At 51.7% G+C, this 15,658-nt stretch overlaps 1 long non-coding RNA gene across 3 annotated transcripts; it reads right to left on the minus strand.

Annotated features, from left to right (window-relative positions):
* Window positions 1–9,927: 9,927 nt before the first annotated feature.
* On the minus strand, window positions 9,928–15,409 carry LOC137478839 (uncharacterized). Of its 3 annotated transcripts, none has more exons than XR_011001841.1 (4): window positions 15,256–15,409; window positions 12,376–12,486; window positions 10,810–10,996; window positions 9,928–10,154 (listed from the first exon to the last, which is right to left on the minus strand). It is a non-coding gene; the product is annotated as an uncharacterized lncRNA (long non-coding RNA). The 3 variants fall into 3 exon arrangements; XR_011001840.1 differs by having other exon boundaries at window positions 9,928–10,177; XR_011001839.1 differs by having other exon boundaries at window positions 9,928–10,180.
* Window positions 15,410–15,658: the final 249 nt, after the last annotated feature.

A 15,658-nucleotide genomic window follows, 5' to 3' on the forward strand; every position in this document is an offset into this window, starting at 1 on the left:
GGCACCGCAGCTGCCGGGGGCGTTTTGCTCTGCCGGCTGCTCCCATGGATGCGAGGATCCAGATGGCTCTGAAGTGGCTCAAGAGCCATCCCATCCACCTCTCCTGGCCACCACTGCTGCCTCCCTGGATGCTGGCAGGGCTGCTGCCTTCCCCTCCCCACAAAGAATCCCTGTGGGATGGCAGGTTTGGGCTTCACCCCCTCTCCTCTCCACCAAAGGTCTATTCAGGTTGGAAGGGACAACTGAGATCATCCAGGGCCACCTCCCTGCTCCAGCAGGGTCATCCCAGAGCACCCTACTCAGGAGTGTGTCCAGATGGGTCTGGAATATCCCCAGTGAGGGAGACTCCACAGCCTCTCTGGACAATCTGCCCAGGGAAGAAGTTCTGCCTCACGTTCAGGTGGAAATTCCTGGACATCAGTTTCTGCCCATTCCTCCTGTCCCATGGCTGGGCACCACTGAGCAGAGCCTGGTTCATCCTTGTCCATCTGACACCTCCCTTTGGACACTTATACCCATGGATGGGGTCTCTTCTCAGTCATCTCTTCTTGAGACTGACCAGGCCCAACTCTCTGAGCCTTTCCTGGGCACCGAGGTGCTCCAGGCCCTTCCTCATCTCCACAGCCTCCACTCCAGGAGCTCCATGTCCCTCTTGTCCCAAGGAGCCCAGAGCTGGACACAGCACTCCAGATGTGCCCCACAGGGCTGAGCAGAGAGGCAGGATCACCTCAGGGTGACCCACAGACAGAGCTGGCCCTCGGCACCCAAAGGGTTACACCCAAACCTGCTCCATCCAGGCGGTCTGGATTGCACAACAACCCCGCCTGAGCCATCATAAAAATGGCCTCTCGGGGAATATTTGTTGTAGGGATTTTTCAATTCTGTTTTCACTGCAAAGGAAGAAAAATAAGCCACTTCCAGTCTGCTGGGGACATGCACACGGGTGGGATCTCCGCTGTGATCCGCTGCCCGCTGGCACAGCCACGGGAAGGAGTTTCCCTCCAGGAGGAAAAAAAAAGAGGTTTGAAAACTTTGTGGGATTAAATAAATACCTAGTTCAATAAAAGCAGTTTAAAATCCTGGTTTGCACTGCAAGGAGTTGTCATGAGGTTTCCCAAAGTGAGAGCAAAGAGGGTTGCTGCTGGGTGGGATCTGAATCCAAGGAGCCCACCAGCCACCTTCCCACGTGTGTCTGGCATCACAAAATCACCACTGCCAGTGGTCCTGTGCCCCACAGCATCCCTTGGAACGGCAGTTTGAGGGGGCAAAAGGCAGCTGAGCAGACCCAAAATTAAAGTGGGGAGACCAGACAATGCCTGAGCCACTGCTACAAACCCAACAGCACCCAGGAGGAAAAGTTTCCAAGCTGGATCCATCCCAGCCTGCAGCCACACCACACGTGCTGGGCAGGCTTCCCTCTGTGCTGGTATCACCCACGGCACGTGCTGAGGCAGAGCAGGACTGGATTTGGGATGCAAAACCTGTTACTTATGGGAACTTATGTTACCTGTTACTTCATCCTGGGGCCAGTGGATGGTTTCAGCACATGGCTGATGACAACGGGACCTTATCGCACCCCAAGAGGAAACTCCCTCGGCTGCCGCCTGCCTGGAGCATCTCCAGAGCAGAGCTGGGAGCTGGAAGCAATTTGGGAGTGCTGGAGAGGGACGAGCTCTCTCTGCAACCCATCAGCTTGTGGCTGATGATGGAGAGGTCCAGGCTGGCCTCCCACCCCCTCTGCAAAAAAAGCAGCGGAGGAGGAGCGGATGGGGCTGGAGCTGGGGGCTGTGCGCATGGAAAACATCCTGGAGGCGTGTGGGGCCTCCCCGGGGTTTGAAGGAAGCTGAATAATGAACCCAGCACCACTCAGTAAAGGAGAGGATCTCTTTCAGCAACCCCTGGGTGTACAACCCTTGGTACTTAAACAGCCATTTCAGGCCCCTTTCCTTCCCAATGTCTGTAATAAAGCTGTGCGGATTCTGATTTTATTAAAGCTGCTCGTTGCTGTCTAATAAATGTTATGAGCTTCCTGCCAGCATTTCCATTAGGGACGGGTCAGACCTGGAGGTATCAGATATCCAAACTCTCTCCCTCTTTTCTGGCTTACCAGGAGGGGAAAACGATCACATTCACCCCCTCCTCTGATAACCTCTTTTCTGACTGACCTTCAGCTCATTCCAGCCACAGACTCACAAAAGCCTTGGTCGATTCTTGTGATTTTATCCCGTGCCTTGAAAACTGTGGTGTTTTCCCTAAAGTCTTCTTTCCCAGAGCCAGGTGAGCACAAAAAAAGCACCCAAAGCCCTGAAACAAAAGTGCTCCACAGTCAGAAGGCAGACAAAAATCTGACAAAAATCTGAGGTGCCTCGTTTCTAATGTTTACTCTCTTTGCCTCAATCCCACAAGTTTTGAGGGAAAACAAGGAAGCCCTGCTATGGTTTCTGGTCTGTTCCAAGCTGCTGGATTCTACCTCCTTGACCTTGGGACAAGTCAAGCTCTGCTGCCACTGATACTGAATAACTCCCACGTGGTCAAAGTGGGAAATTTTAGGTGCTTTTAGGAAAACCCTATTGTCTGCATTTCTCTCCTCCTCCCTGGGCAACCACCGCAATCCCCCATGGAGACACGGAGCCATTTCACATCGATTTCTGACCCGAGCCAACAAGACTCGGATTGATCACACTCCTGACAAGTTTAAAAACCTCCTCACACAGGAACATTTCTTTTTCAGGCCACCTGAAACCACTCTCCTCATTGACTGGGACTGCAGAGAGGGAGGATGTGCTGCCTTCCTCCTCTGCTGGTGATTTCTGTGTGGATAACGGGAGCTGGGAGCCCTGGAGCAGCATTTCCCACCTCTCACCCATTTAGGATATGGGGATTTTCCTCCAGGTTTTTGACCAAGCCTCAGCCATTTATTGCTGGTGTAGTTTCAGCTTTCTCACTTATGCCACATTCAACCCTGATGGGCAGAGGAACCAGCTGCAGAGATGAATTTAAGATATTCTCACTTTGAAGATGGAGAGCTCTATGTCTGGGTAGGTTTTTCACCATATTTCACATTTCTGGCTCCATCAAATTGTCCATTTGGGCAGTGCATTTTCTTAATAATGACACCACCTTCTTTTTCAAGTGCTGTTTAAACTCTGGAATGGGTTCTAAGATTTCCACTGAGGTTTAAAATAAACAGAGTTGAAGCAGGAGCTCCCTGCAGCCTGTTCCTCCCCACTGCTCTCCCCTGGCATTGTCACTGTGAGGATTTCTGCCCCAAGCCATGGGCTCCTTCAAACCCCTGGAGTTGGGGTCAGGGTTTTATTGACCAAAGTCTGCATCCCACTGCTCTGGAGCCAGGCAGAGTCACATAACCCCTGTCAAGTGGGGCAACATATGGAAAATACAATAACTTTCCATATTGACTTTTTTTCCTTCATCAATGGGGCCACGCTCATCCCTGTGGCTGTTCCCACAGCTTCCTTAAAAAGACCCAAGATTTGATGAGCTGGGCTGCAACACACAGTGATGAAAATGTGACTTTTAAAATACTTGGCAGCTGTAAAACCACCAAGGGAGGGACCTGAATTGGCACTGAGCTCGTGAATGAGCCTGTGTTCATCCAGCAACATGTCCCTGGATCTCAACACCGCTCCTGATTCAAGGAATGCTTTGAGAGCAAACCTCTCCCCCACAAAAGGTTCCCATGCCAGAGGTTCTTTGATGGGAAGCAATGTCATATTCCTGCTTGGTGGCAAAGAAATATGTGGGAATGGGACAGACCCAGCACTGCATGAGGAGGGGATGATTCCTGGGAGATAAAACCTTCCTCACAACAGGATTTCTGGGGAGAAGCAGGATGTGACCCTGGTTCTCCTGCTCCCAGGAAACTGCACCAGGAGTCTGACAGAGCCCACAGCAGCAGCAAGCTCCCTGACATCTCATCTTCCAGCTCCAGGGCTGTTTTAATGAATCTATGCACTGATCCCTCCTCAACCACAGATTCCCCAGCTCATCAGGCTGTCATTTCAGCAGATATATTTATTTTTTAAATATTACAATCAAAGTGACAAATAACCAATGACTACCGTGAGGTTACAGGTTTCCCCTCCTCCTTTGCCATCTCAGGTATCATTTAAGAGAGCAGCTTTTCCCATTTAGCCCATCCAAAATCAAACACAAACCACCTGGAAGACTGCAAAACACATCCAAAGGCAAATGCCGATTTTTTTCACATTGCTGTGGTTGCTACCCTTGCCCTACATGAGCAATGGTTTTGGGCATTCACCAATTTCACTTGAGCAACACAACTGAAATATTTAATATCTGGGGTGGCTCTGGACAAGGAAAGCCCTTCCTGCTGGTGTCACATCCCAGAGCTGTCAGGAAAATGAGATATCCCCGAAGAGCCCAGACCCACTCCCACCCCTGCGTGGTGAGCATCACACCCAGAGCATCCAGACCACGACTTCCTCCACCCTGAACTCACGTGAACTTCCAGCTGGCATTATCCAACCCACATTATCCAACTGCTGTGCCTCCAGCGACCTCCTCCTGGGCCACCCAGCCTCGTGTCCAGCGAGCTCGGCGATGCGCACCCACTGCAGCAGCTCAGCGCTCCCTGTTCCTGATTTCTCCCGGAGCACAGCCCGAGCTCGCAGGCCTGCTGGAGTCACCAGCTGGCCACTAGGAGCTGAGGAAAGCTGCCCGGGGCACGCCTGGTCCCGGCAGAGTTGGGCTGCTCAGAAATGCCCTGGCAGCGCGCACGGCCGCGGAAAGGCGACGCTGCCTGCGAGGGAGAGGCGCTGCCCGTCCCTCCGCTCCCTCCCTGTCCCTCCGGGACACAGGCAACCCGAGCACAGCCCCGGCCAGAGCCAGAAATGAGTTACGGTGCCAGGAGCTGCTCCGTCCGGGCGGCTGGAACGCCGGCAAGGAAATGGGGAGAGGCTGCGGGCAGCGGGGGGAGACCACGCTCGGCCTGGAGGCTGGGCTGGGGCTTGGCTGAGCCACATCTTCAAGGCTAGGCAGGGTTTTATGGGTCGGCTTTGAGGCTAAACACAGCTCTGGGGACTTCCACTGCAATGCCCAGGGCCTGGGGGCCCTTCCCAGCCCTCGCACGGTGACCTCTGGGGGTCCCACCAGGGCTCGGAGCTTTCGTGCCCTCTCCCAGCTGCCCAGCCACGCTCAGTGCCCCCATCCCGGAGCCAGGGGTGCTCTGGAACCGCTCCCGTCCCGAGTGAGCCACGGCTGATGCTGGTCCCGGGCAGCCACGCCAGGGACCAAGAGCCCTGAGCACCCCCTGAGCACTCCCGGAGCACCCCCTGAGCATCCTTGGAGCACCCCGAGCACCCCCTGAGCACTCCCGGAGCACCCCCTGAGCATCCTTGGAGCACCCCCTGAGCACTCCCGGAGCACCCCCTGAGCATCCTTGGAGCACCCCCTGAGCACTCCCGGAGCACCCCCTGAGCATCCTTGGAGCACCCCCTGAGCACTCCCGGAGCACCCTTGGAGCACTCCCGGAGCACCCTAGGAGCAGACCCAAGAGCATCCTCGGAGCACCCTTCCAAAGCGCTCCCACGCATTCCCTGAGCACCCTGGCGCATCCCTGAGCACATCCAGTACATCCCTCTGAACATCCTCCAGCGCACCCCAGGAGCACCCACCCTCTGAGGCACCCCCGAGCATCCTCCAGCGCTCCCCGCTCCGCCCCCGAGCAGCCCCAGAGCCGCTCCCCGGACCAAAGCGCCCCGGGTGCCCGAGCATCCCGCGCCCGGCGCGGCCGTACCTGCCCGGGCAGAGCCAGCGCGGCGATCCCGCTGCCTCCTCCGGGAGGGACCCGAGGCGGGCCCGGGGGCGGGGCGGGACCCGGTGCCCTCCCCCGGGCAGCGGGGCCGGGGGCGGCCCGAATGGGCTGCAGGCGGGACAGCGGGAGCCGGGAGGAGCGGCTGCTCTGGGAGGCCAGCACGCTGCTTTTTGGGATGTTGGGGTTTTTTTTTGTTTTTTTAACTTTCCCTCGTGCCCGCTGTATTCGGTTGAACGCTTTGTTTATACTTTCGTAGCTCATCCTGTTTGCACAGATGCGGATCAAGAGCGGTGGGAAGGAAGGGAAATCTGCGGGGATGGGCTCGGGATGCAGAAGTTGAACTGTTTTTGCACCAGCTGTTCTCTGGCTCGGCCCTTCAGCCCCGCCCGGTTCACTTCGGGCCCTTGTTCCTCAATGCAATCACATGGAAAATGCAAAGAAAAGGCAATTTGGGTTTTAGGCTTCGAGCCTCCCCATGTGCCCAATCCCATGTGCCCATCCAGCTGCACCAAGTGGGGACAGGCAGAAATCAGTTTAGCGATGCCAAATAATTCCTTCAACACTAAGTAAAGCTTTTGATTTTCCTTGTCTTTGAGGCACAGGGGCAAATCCCAGCCCCGCTCCAGCTGTTCCGGAGCGTGGGAGAGCAGCAGCTCCAGGGATGCTGGGGCAGCACATGATCTCCATCTGGGCCAGGAACTCAGCATCCAGTGGGGATGGATGTGGCCCACTGGGATCCCCCCTTCCTTCCAGAAGAACCCAAAGACCTTTAAACTCTGACTGGGACCTGACAAGGGAAGATCTGAGGGTTGGGCTCTGGCTGCTGCCCAACCACCCAGTAATTCCAGAGTCCTCCTGGCAGTGCCCAGGCTCCTGGTAAACAGGGAGGAATAAAATATCCCATTACCCAGTTCAGGAGTGAGTGGGGCTCTGCCCGGGGACAGGAGTGACTGAGCCTGCCTTCATTTCCATGTGAGGGGCTCAGGTGCTGAGTGAGAGGAACACATTTCCTGAGGAGTCTAACAACAAATCAGAGAACTAAAGGGAAAGTGTGGGATCCTTCAGGGTTCCCAGGACAGCCCCTACCTCTGCTGCTCGGGGTATTCTGGCAGTGCCTAAAAGAGAGGGATCATGGTACTGGGGGTTTTTTGTTTGGTTGGTTTTTTCTGCTGGTGGAGGTGGGGGGTGATTCTGACATTATTTTCTTCTCTCAATCCTGATCAACAGACTAACTTTGATGTGCAGCCATGGCCTCAGAGACACAGCACCTCTCCTGCTGCTCCTGGGACTGCGCACCTTATCCATTACCCATGCCATGTGCTCATCCCAAAGCCATGATGATCCCTGAGCCCTACTGACAACAACGAGGCTTTTGCAGCAGGAACTTTGGGCACCAACAGGAAGCTCTTGTGGTCGCAGATACTCAGCTGAACTTGCTTTTGTTCTTTTTTCCCCGGGGTTAGATTAAAGTGCTCAAGGGTGTGTGGAGGGGGTAAGAAGCTGTGGTGGCAGCTCACAGCACACATTTCTGTAAGTGTGCCTCAGAAAAGCACCAACTACCAAAAACCCCATTTTTTGAGGAAACAGCCAAACCCATTTCCCCTTTTCAGTCACTGAAGTTCTACTTGCTCAATAGCTGGAGGAAAAAGAGTTTTTTCCATGAGCTGTAGGTGCTTGGAAATGTATACAGAGATGTGGATAACTTGTGTGACCCCTCTTTAACCCCAGAGAATAAATGGTGCTTTCAAACAATCCGGGATAAACAAGGAGAACTTTGCTGTCTGCACAAACGAAACCCGATAATTTGTTTAAAAGCGGGATTAGGTGGATTTGGGGAGCGCTCCAAGGTGGCTGATACACACGAATATCGAAGAATCCTCCGAGATGCTGCTTGCCAGGAGCTGGGAGGGGACATCAGGAATGCAACCACAGCCTCTCCCTGCCCATCATCTCCCACCGTGTCCTCCAGCTCCCCGCTCGGGCAGCGCCGGAGGCCGCGCTCCCCGTGCAGAATTTCCATCTTGCAGAGTTCAGCTATTCTTAGGCGAGGTTGTGAGTCATTAAGCGCTTTCAGATTGTTTATTTGTCAAGCCACAGGCACTTAGATTTACTTCTGAAGCCAGACAAGCCCCTCCAAGGATTTCTGTGTGCCACAGAAATTACTAGGTGAAATTCCATGGCGGGAGGTCAGCCCCGCCGCCCGGAACGCTGCGCGCCGGATCCGCCCAAGGGCTCCTTTTCAAAGGTCAATATAAGAGGGGAAAAGAACAACAAGAAGAATGTGGTTTCCTACAGCCTCTCACCACCTGATTTAGCTTTTATGTGTGTTTTTTAAGAGAGGCACTGGGCTTTGCTGGCTGGCTGTAATGCCTCGGAGGGTGGATGGTGGTTTGGATGGGGAAGGGACTCCCTGGGGAAGAAGGTTTCCATATCAGGGTGGGATTAGACCCTCCTGGAGGCCCTGCAGCTGCCAAGAGCAGCCAGACGGGAGCAGGGAGAGGCTCCTGCCCTGTGCTGGGAGGAAAACAGGGTTGATGTTGTGTCCAGAGCCTGCAGTGCCAGGGCAGGGGCTGATGGGATGGAGCCCCTTTGGAAAGGCAGTACAGAATCACTACTGTTCTATAGAATGTCACGTTTGTGCCAACATCCATTTTTGTAGATTCTCTGCAAACTTGTGCTGTGCTCACAGAGCTGCCTTGTATGGTCTGGGAATGCCAAAACCCTGCCCCATCCACCTGCCAGGCCTGTGGCCTTCCACTTTTGGCTGGCAGCATGAACGGGGCAAAATGCTTCTGCCAGTATCTGGGTGCTGCAGGAATACAAATATCAGCCCTACAAAGCAGCTCCACTTGGGAGGCTTTTGTGGATCAAGCCATGATTAGCATGAAACTTGACTGTACATCCCCTTTCACACCCCAAACCCAGCTCCTCCCTGCACATCCCAGCCAGCTGGATGCAGGCTGGAAAAATTGTGGAGCTTAGATACAGCCTCTGTCCAGGAACCAACCTGCTGCTCCTTCAGCCCTGTGCCACCCTGGCTGTGCACATCCTGTGATCCTCAAAGTAAATATGGAAAAGACTTCATTTGCTTATGGCACAGGGATCACCCTTGTGATGTTCACATCAAACCACGTGGGCTTGCCCGGCAAATAATTTTGCTGTAGTTGTGCTCCTAAAAAGAAATTGTTATGTCCTTGCAAGTATTTAGGTTGTCTAGAGAAGTTGTGGCTGCCCCTGGATCCCTGGAAGTGCCCAAGGCCAGGGTGGACAGGGCTTGGAGCAACCTGGGATAGAGGGAGGTGTCCCTGCCCATGGCAGGGGGTGGAATGGGATGAGCTTTAAGGTCCCTTCCAACCCAAACCAGTCTGGGATTCTGCAATGAACAAGAAATGCTGCTGCTCATAGCTCAGGTAGCCCTGGCACAGCCACAGCTGGAATTTACACATCCATGGACAGACTCCAAATCTACTCAAAGGGAATTTCTTTCCTCAGTTGTCCCTTGTAAAGTGGTTGTCATTTTTCCACAAATCTCTTGTGGACAGGTGTGTGCTCATGACCTTGGGCTTACTGTGATGCTGCTCCTCGTAGGAGAGGGAACCCATTCACATCACAGGGAGAGGCTCAGCTGTTCTCTGCCTTAGCTGGTTTCCTGGAGTTTCACTCATGTGTCATTTGTCCCCCTGCTCCACGGTCTGATTCCCACTGAGTCACCAGCTGGGAGTTCCTGCCCTCCAGCAGTGGTTTAGTGCCTGATGACTCAGGGGCTGACTTCTCAGTAATCCTCCCCAGGAGCTGCACCTAGAGAAGCCCTAGAGATCCCTCCAGTTGCATCCTCCAGGCTGAAGGTCAAATGTGACCTGTTGGCTTTGTAGGGATAAAGATGTTACCTGTTAGAAAACTGCCAATTCTCTTTAAGAGCCAATCAAGGGCATCTAGTGATGTTCTTGGTGCTGTGAACTCCACAGACTGCAGGAGGAGAAGTTGGTTTTCCTGAACACCTCCCTCCTGTGACTTACAGCCTCTTACAGTGAGGCAGAAGGAGGAACTGATCTGTCCCTGCACACCTCAACAGCACAAATGCTTTCATCAAGTTTCACTTTCACTTGAGTCATTCATTCACTCACATGATGATGTTTGTAGCTGTAACAAAGGGCGGTGTTTAATTTTTATATATATCAAGTCTCTGGGATAGGCAAGGAATCTGACAGGATCCCATTCTTCAGCTGAGATTCCAGCAGGGAGTTCAGAAATTCACTAGAGGATGGCTCTGTGGTGGGGACAAAACCTGGATGAGGCCAGCACAGGCTCTGCAGTTCCCTGCTTGAGGTGGCTGTGTTGGGGTCACTTTGCTGTGTAATTCCTTAAAACCTGGCAGAAATGGCTCTGCTGTGGAGAAAAACAAGTACTCACCTATTGATTCTTTTGCTTCTTTTTTTTCTGCCAAGGTGGGGATTAAATGCGTGAGATGGAATTTCTTGCTGGGACTCAGATGTTTGTTAGTTCTTATCTCTGTCACAGTCTCACAAACCCTGAGCTCTGCAGCACTTCACTCTGACAAACTACAAATGGAGCCCCACCTCTCTCTCGACAAGGCCTTTTAAGGATCAACTGTCCAATTAAGAAATGACACCTGAATTCTTTTTATTTTTAACCCAATAACCAACCACCCGTGCCCGCAATGGGGATTTTTTATCCAATTACACAAAACCACCCAAACCCATGGAGGAGGAGCTGAAGAGGAAGGTGAAGAAGGTGAAGAAGAAGGACCAGCCACTGCCCTAAAACCTCCATCTTGCTTTAGATATATTACTATATTCTAAACCCTTAAAGTCTAATTTTCCCAGCCTGTGGTATCACACACTTCTATTGAAACTGCACACCCACAATCCCAGCTCTGCCATTCCATTTTGGAAGCTTCTCCACGGCCTCAGGTCAAATGCAGTGTTCTCCTGGGGGTCAGAGCCTGCCAGCACAGAAAGTCTGAAATTCTCAGCATCCAGGGTTCCAACACTCACCTGAATCTTAAACATTTATAACGGTGGCCTCGTGTCCCTAGGTGTGGATGAGGAATTCCAGAATCCCTGCTAGGAATGTCTGTCAGTGGAGATGCTGCCAGCAGATGGTGCAAGCATGTGCAGGTCGGGCTTCCTCCTTCCTCTGCTTCCAGGAGTGAGTAACAGCTCTGTGCGATGTTATTCCGACCTGAGAACAGAGATGGGGAGGGATTTTGTGTGCATTTTTATTTTGGTTATGGTTTGCAATGCAGCACCTGCCTTCTGATGTGAATTCCAGCCCCTAGCAGCAAACTGCCTGTGCTACCAGAGAAGCTCTGGACCTGTATTTATATCAAACAGAGCAGCAGGCTGTGAGCTGTGGAAGAAAATCTGCACAGACAGGCAAAAACTGGGGGAAACACCCTTAGGATGCAGCAGCACCGCAAACAGAACATCCCCTTTTTTTCTGCAGCTTTGCTTTCAGAGAGATCCGAGGAGAAATGTTCTGTTTCAGACCTGGCCACAGAACCCTCTTGCCATTGGCAGATTTTCAGAACCACACGTTTATATCATTATGAACAAATTAATCTGCTTTATCTCTACATTATGGGTGCAATTATTGCTATTTTCTGAGATATCATAAGTGCATATGTAGCTCTAGGAAGTTCACAGATCACAACCAACTGTGTTTTCTCCTAGGAAGCAGATAAATGAGAGCCAAGGCTGTGCTATCAGTGGCTAAATACCTTGACCTCCAAATTTATAAACTCTCCCACATGGAGGAACTTGTTATGGTTTGTGCATAGACAAGCTCATGGTTTGTGGCTCGGGCCTCCAAGCTGACATTTGCCTTCTGCAGCTGAAATTAAAGGAGCTTCTTGCAGGCTTTCCATGGAGTTTACAGAACTGCAGTAATTTCTGATTTATTCCTTCCTGCCTCCCCTAAAATCTGTATCTTTATGGATGCCAGAAAACAGCTGGCCACAGAGGTCAAGGTTTTGGGCCAGGTTTAACTTGGCAGAGGCTGAAGCTGCTGTAAGTCCCCAGGTGGGAATGAGTTGCTCTGTGGCCAAAACTAGGATCTCAGCCCTAGAGATCGAAGACAGTGGCTCTGCTGCTGCCTCACCCCCTCAGACTGACATCAAATTGCCCAAACTCATCCTGTTTTGTTGCCAGAGCCAGGCACAGCCCTGCAGAGGTGCTGCTCTCACAGGGACTGGAGTTCTGCAGTGGCCAAATTGTTCCCATGTGCCCCGAGGCAGCAGCACGAAGTTAAAGGAAGGGTTATGAAATGATTTGAGATGCTCTGAAAGCAGATGTAGCTCGTCAAGCAGGGATAATTCAGGGTTTGTGACGTTCCCAGGCTGCTTGCTGTGGGAAGAGTCAGATTTCCTTTCCTGTGGAGTAAAGCAAGTCGGACAATTTGTTCCTGTTTCTGGCTGTGAAAGGGCACAGAGTCTGCATGAACTGTGGGGATCACCAAACAATAAAATCCCTAAATAATTCATTTCTGTTCCTTGTGCCTGAAGCCAGCCCTGTCCAGACATTTTATAGCCAGTATTCTTATTAGTCTGAATGGTTTCTTACCTTTTCTGTGTGGGGAATTTGACCAACAGTCCTATTCCTCAGGAATAAAATGGGTTTTGCCCGGCGTGGGCTGCAGAACTTCCCACCCCGAGGTCTCCGTGTGATCCAAGCCTGCTGAAAGAGCACATTGTCTGCACACAATTTGCACCAAAATTCATAGAATAATTCCAACAATACCAGAGCCCTGACAGATTTATAGACCTATCACTGATAGGGCTGCAGGCTCTGGAAATTGATTTATATGATTCAGCAACAGCCAAAGGTTGGGGAGGTTTTCCCCTGCTGGGAATCGTGCTCTGTACTGGAGTCTGCCTCCAAGACTCCAGAAATCCCATCTCTGGGGAATCTGCTCCTTCCAGGCATTTCATGTGGTTATTTTTGGCTATGCCTGTGAAGAGTTCTGGTCTCCCAGCACAGCTATTTTTATAACACATGGCTGTGAAGTCCATAGTATTGGACATAATTTGATTTTGCACATTGGAGTGCCTCAGGACCCTAGGTAAGGAATCACTGCCTCCTGCACCTGCTGCTTCTTTGGCCTGTGCCTGAAACACTCCTTTACTGTACGGAGTGAAGCTTCAGAGCCTTCTAGACAACAGTTCCTTTATGAATCGTGCTAAGCTGCCATAAATATTTAATTAGGTGTTACTGTGGGTATGGAGAGATACAGAAAAAAAAAAATCCCCATTTCCTTAGATTTAAACAGAACCCTTTCCTGCTGGAAAAATTTCCCCACGTTAAGCACTCACAGGGAGCCGTATTTTAAGAGGGGGCATAAAAATCTGAGAGGGTGAGAGGCTGGTGAAGAGGAGATTTGAGGGAGCTGAGGGTTTTTCCTCGGTGGGAAGGAGCTGCTGGATGGCAGGTTTGAGATGGAGCTGTGTGGGTGTCTCTGAGGCAGCACAGCTCCATGTCAGGCTGGTGGGTGAAGCTTCTTCCCAAGCAGGGCAGCTCCTGCTTCCTGAAAATAAATCCTGGCTTCAGGGGCATTTTGTCATGAATCAGCAAAGCGGGCTGTCCTGGGCATCCAGGGGGTGGCACTGCCTGGATTCCTCCCTGTGTCCCAAACTTTTGGATACAACAACGACCTGGACTGGGATTACAGCTGATGAACTCATCAGAGAAAGGTGAGAGAGAAGAAAGAAGAGGCAGAAGTGGAACTGTGTTGCCTAATTAAAAAAATCAATCAACTGACAGACCTGCAGCTAAGATTTCACCCCGGTTTTCCATCCAGGTGGCAGAGGGGAAGCTTAAATATCACTCAGAATGTCTCACAATTATATTGGCTTTGTCTCTCTCAAAGACAGAGAGAACTCTTTTAGAGTGGAAATTAAAAATGACACATGCATGGTTTGGTCAAAATAACGATGATGGGGAATTAGGGAGCAATTTGTGAGTATATTAAGGGAGAAAAATTATTTAGAGCAGAGTAAGGGTATTATATGTAATCAGATGAAATTACCAGCAGAAAAAGTAAAACAGGAAGTTTTCATTTTCATTTTAAAAATCCAGGAAGCAGATGTGACCCTGAGCCCTGCTGGGCTGCACAGCAGCTCAGCACAGATGCCTTTAAGTGGGGGGAATTTAATTTGGCTATTAAAACCCCTTTAAATTGGGAATTGTCCCCACACTGTGGGAAAAGAGCAGGTAAAGCTCTTCCAAACGAGTGCTGAGTGAGTATTCTGAGAGGTGCTGGGCTCACCTATGTACTGCCTGTGTGGCAGATGCATTTGTGTATTAAAATAATGATTATACCTGTGGAAACTGAGCTGGCTGCTTCATTAGCCAAAAGAAAAGTAACACACAGACCAAAGCCCCATAACCACCATGAGAAATGCTGTGTGCACTTCCAGTCCCCCACATTTGCTCTGCAAACATCCCCCTTCCCTGCTTCCCTCAGTTACTGCCCCTGAAAAGTCAAACCACGAGCCTGGCAATGTCCCCAAGCCTGACTTTACCCCCAGATCTCAGCTTCCAGCGTCCCTGATGGTGTTCCCAGGCACAAGCACAGCGGGAGTTCAGCTAGCACGAAGTGAGGAATTACCTAACGTGGACTTAGACTCTCAGGCTGTAAAACCCTTGGATATAAATAGCCTTCCCTCATGTTTGCTGAAGCAGATTGCACAGCACGCACTGGGCAGGGCAGACCTTGGCTGAGGTGAGCAGCCAGGGTCACAGCACCTCTGGATCCCAGCGGCCTGCAGCACCTGGAGCCCTGCCCTCGGAGTTTATTCCTGCCTGGAATCCAGCCCCAAGGCCCAAACACTCCCACATTTTCCCCTTACAACCCCGGGTTTGACTGCCCAGCACCCTCCAGCTGCTGCTGAAGCCGCTCCTCAGCCAATGCCTCAAACCACTGATGCCTCAGGTTTTGGCTTTTATATTTTCACATTCTGAGCTGCTTTAGTGTGTGGCTCTGGGCTGCACATCAGGGGATGGTGAGCTCTCTGCACAGAGCAGGGAGACAAAACAATTCCTGCTCCAGCTGGGCACCAAGGACAAAGGATCCAAACCTCAGGCCCAGGAGCACAAACAATGTGGGCTGGAGAGAGAAAAACAAGCAGGATGGGACTGCACGGGCTAAAGCTGGAATGGGACAATGAACTGCAATGTGCCCATGGAGCAGAGCTGATCCCAGGGAGAGCCCCCGGGAGCGCTCGTGCATTTTGGGACCATTTGGGTTCCTCTTGGGTGCAGCCCTGGCTGGGCTCTGGTGCTGCCCAGGGTGGATCCATGGAGGAGATCCTTTTGATCAATCCCTGCTTTATTCTGTGACTCTGTCCAGCCTCTGCTCTGGGGCAGCCCAGCAGCGTCACCCAGACTTAATGAATCACTTTATTAATCAGCCAAGCACTTCCAGGACCTCTGGGCACCACCCACCTGGATGAGATCCTTGTCTCACACAAAAGAGCCTCTGTATACCTGAGTGTCTATTAACCGCAGGGACCTCGGGCAGTGCTTGTTGAGTGGAGGTAAAATTCACATGGCAGAGCTGCGGGGGAAATCCATCCATCCATCCATGCTCGGTGGGAACATCCCAACAGCTTCTGGGGATCCCACAGGCCAAGGAAATAAACCAATATATTCACCATGGGAAGCCGAGCCCTGCCTGTGCAGGCACGCGTGGAGATTTTACCTGCACGGGAAATCAAAGCCCGTGCAGGAGCACGGCCGTGACTGCTGGGATATACACAATTCCTTCCATAATTCAGACGAGTATTTAGGGATAGTGACCTGCGGTAAGAATTCATTTATGCAGCAGCAAAAAAAAAAAAAATAAAAA

Source organism: Anomalospiza imberbis, chromosome 9, assembly GCF_031753505.1.
Source record: "Anomalospiza imberbis isolate Cuckoo-Finch-1a 21T00152 chromosome 9, ASM3175350v1, whole genome shotgun sequence".
Taxonomy (NCBI): domain Eukaryota; kingdom Metazoa; phylum Chordata; class Aves; order Passeriformes; family Viduidae; genus Anomalospiza; species Anomalospiza imberbis.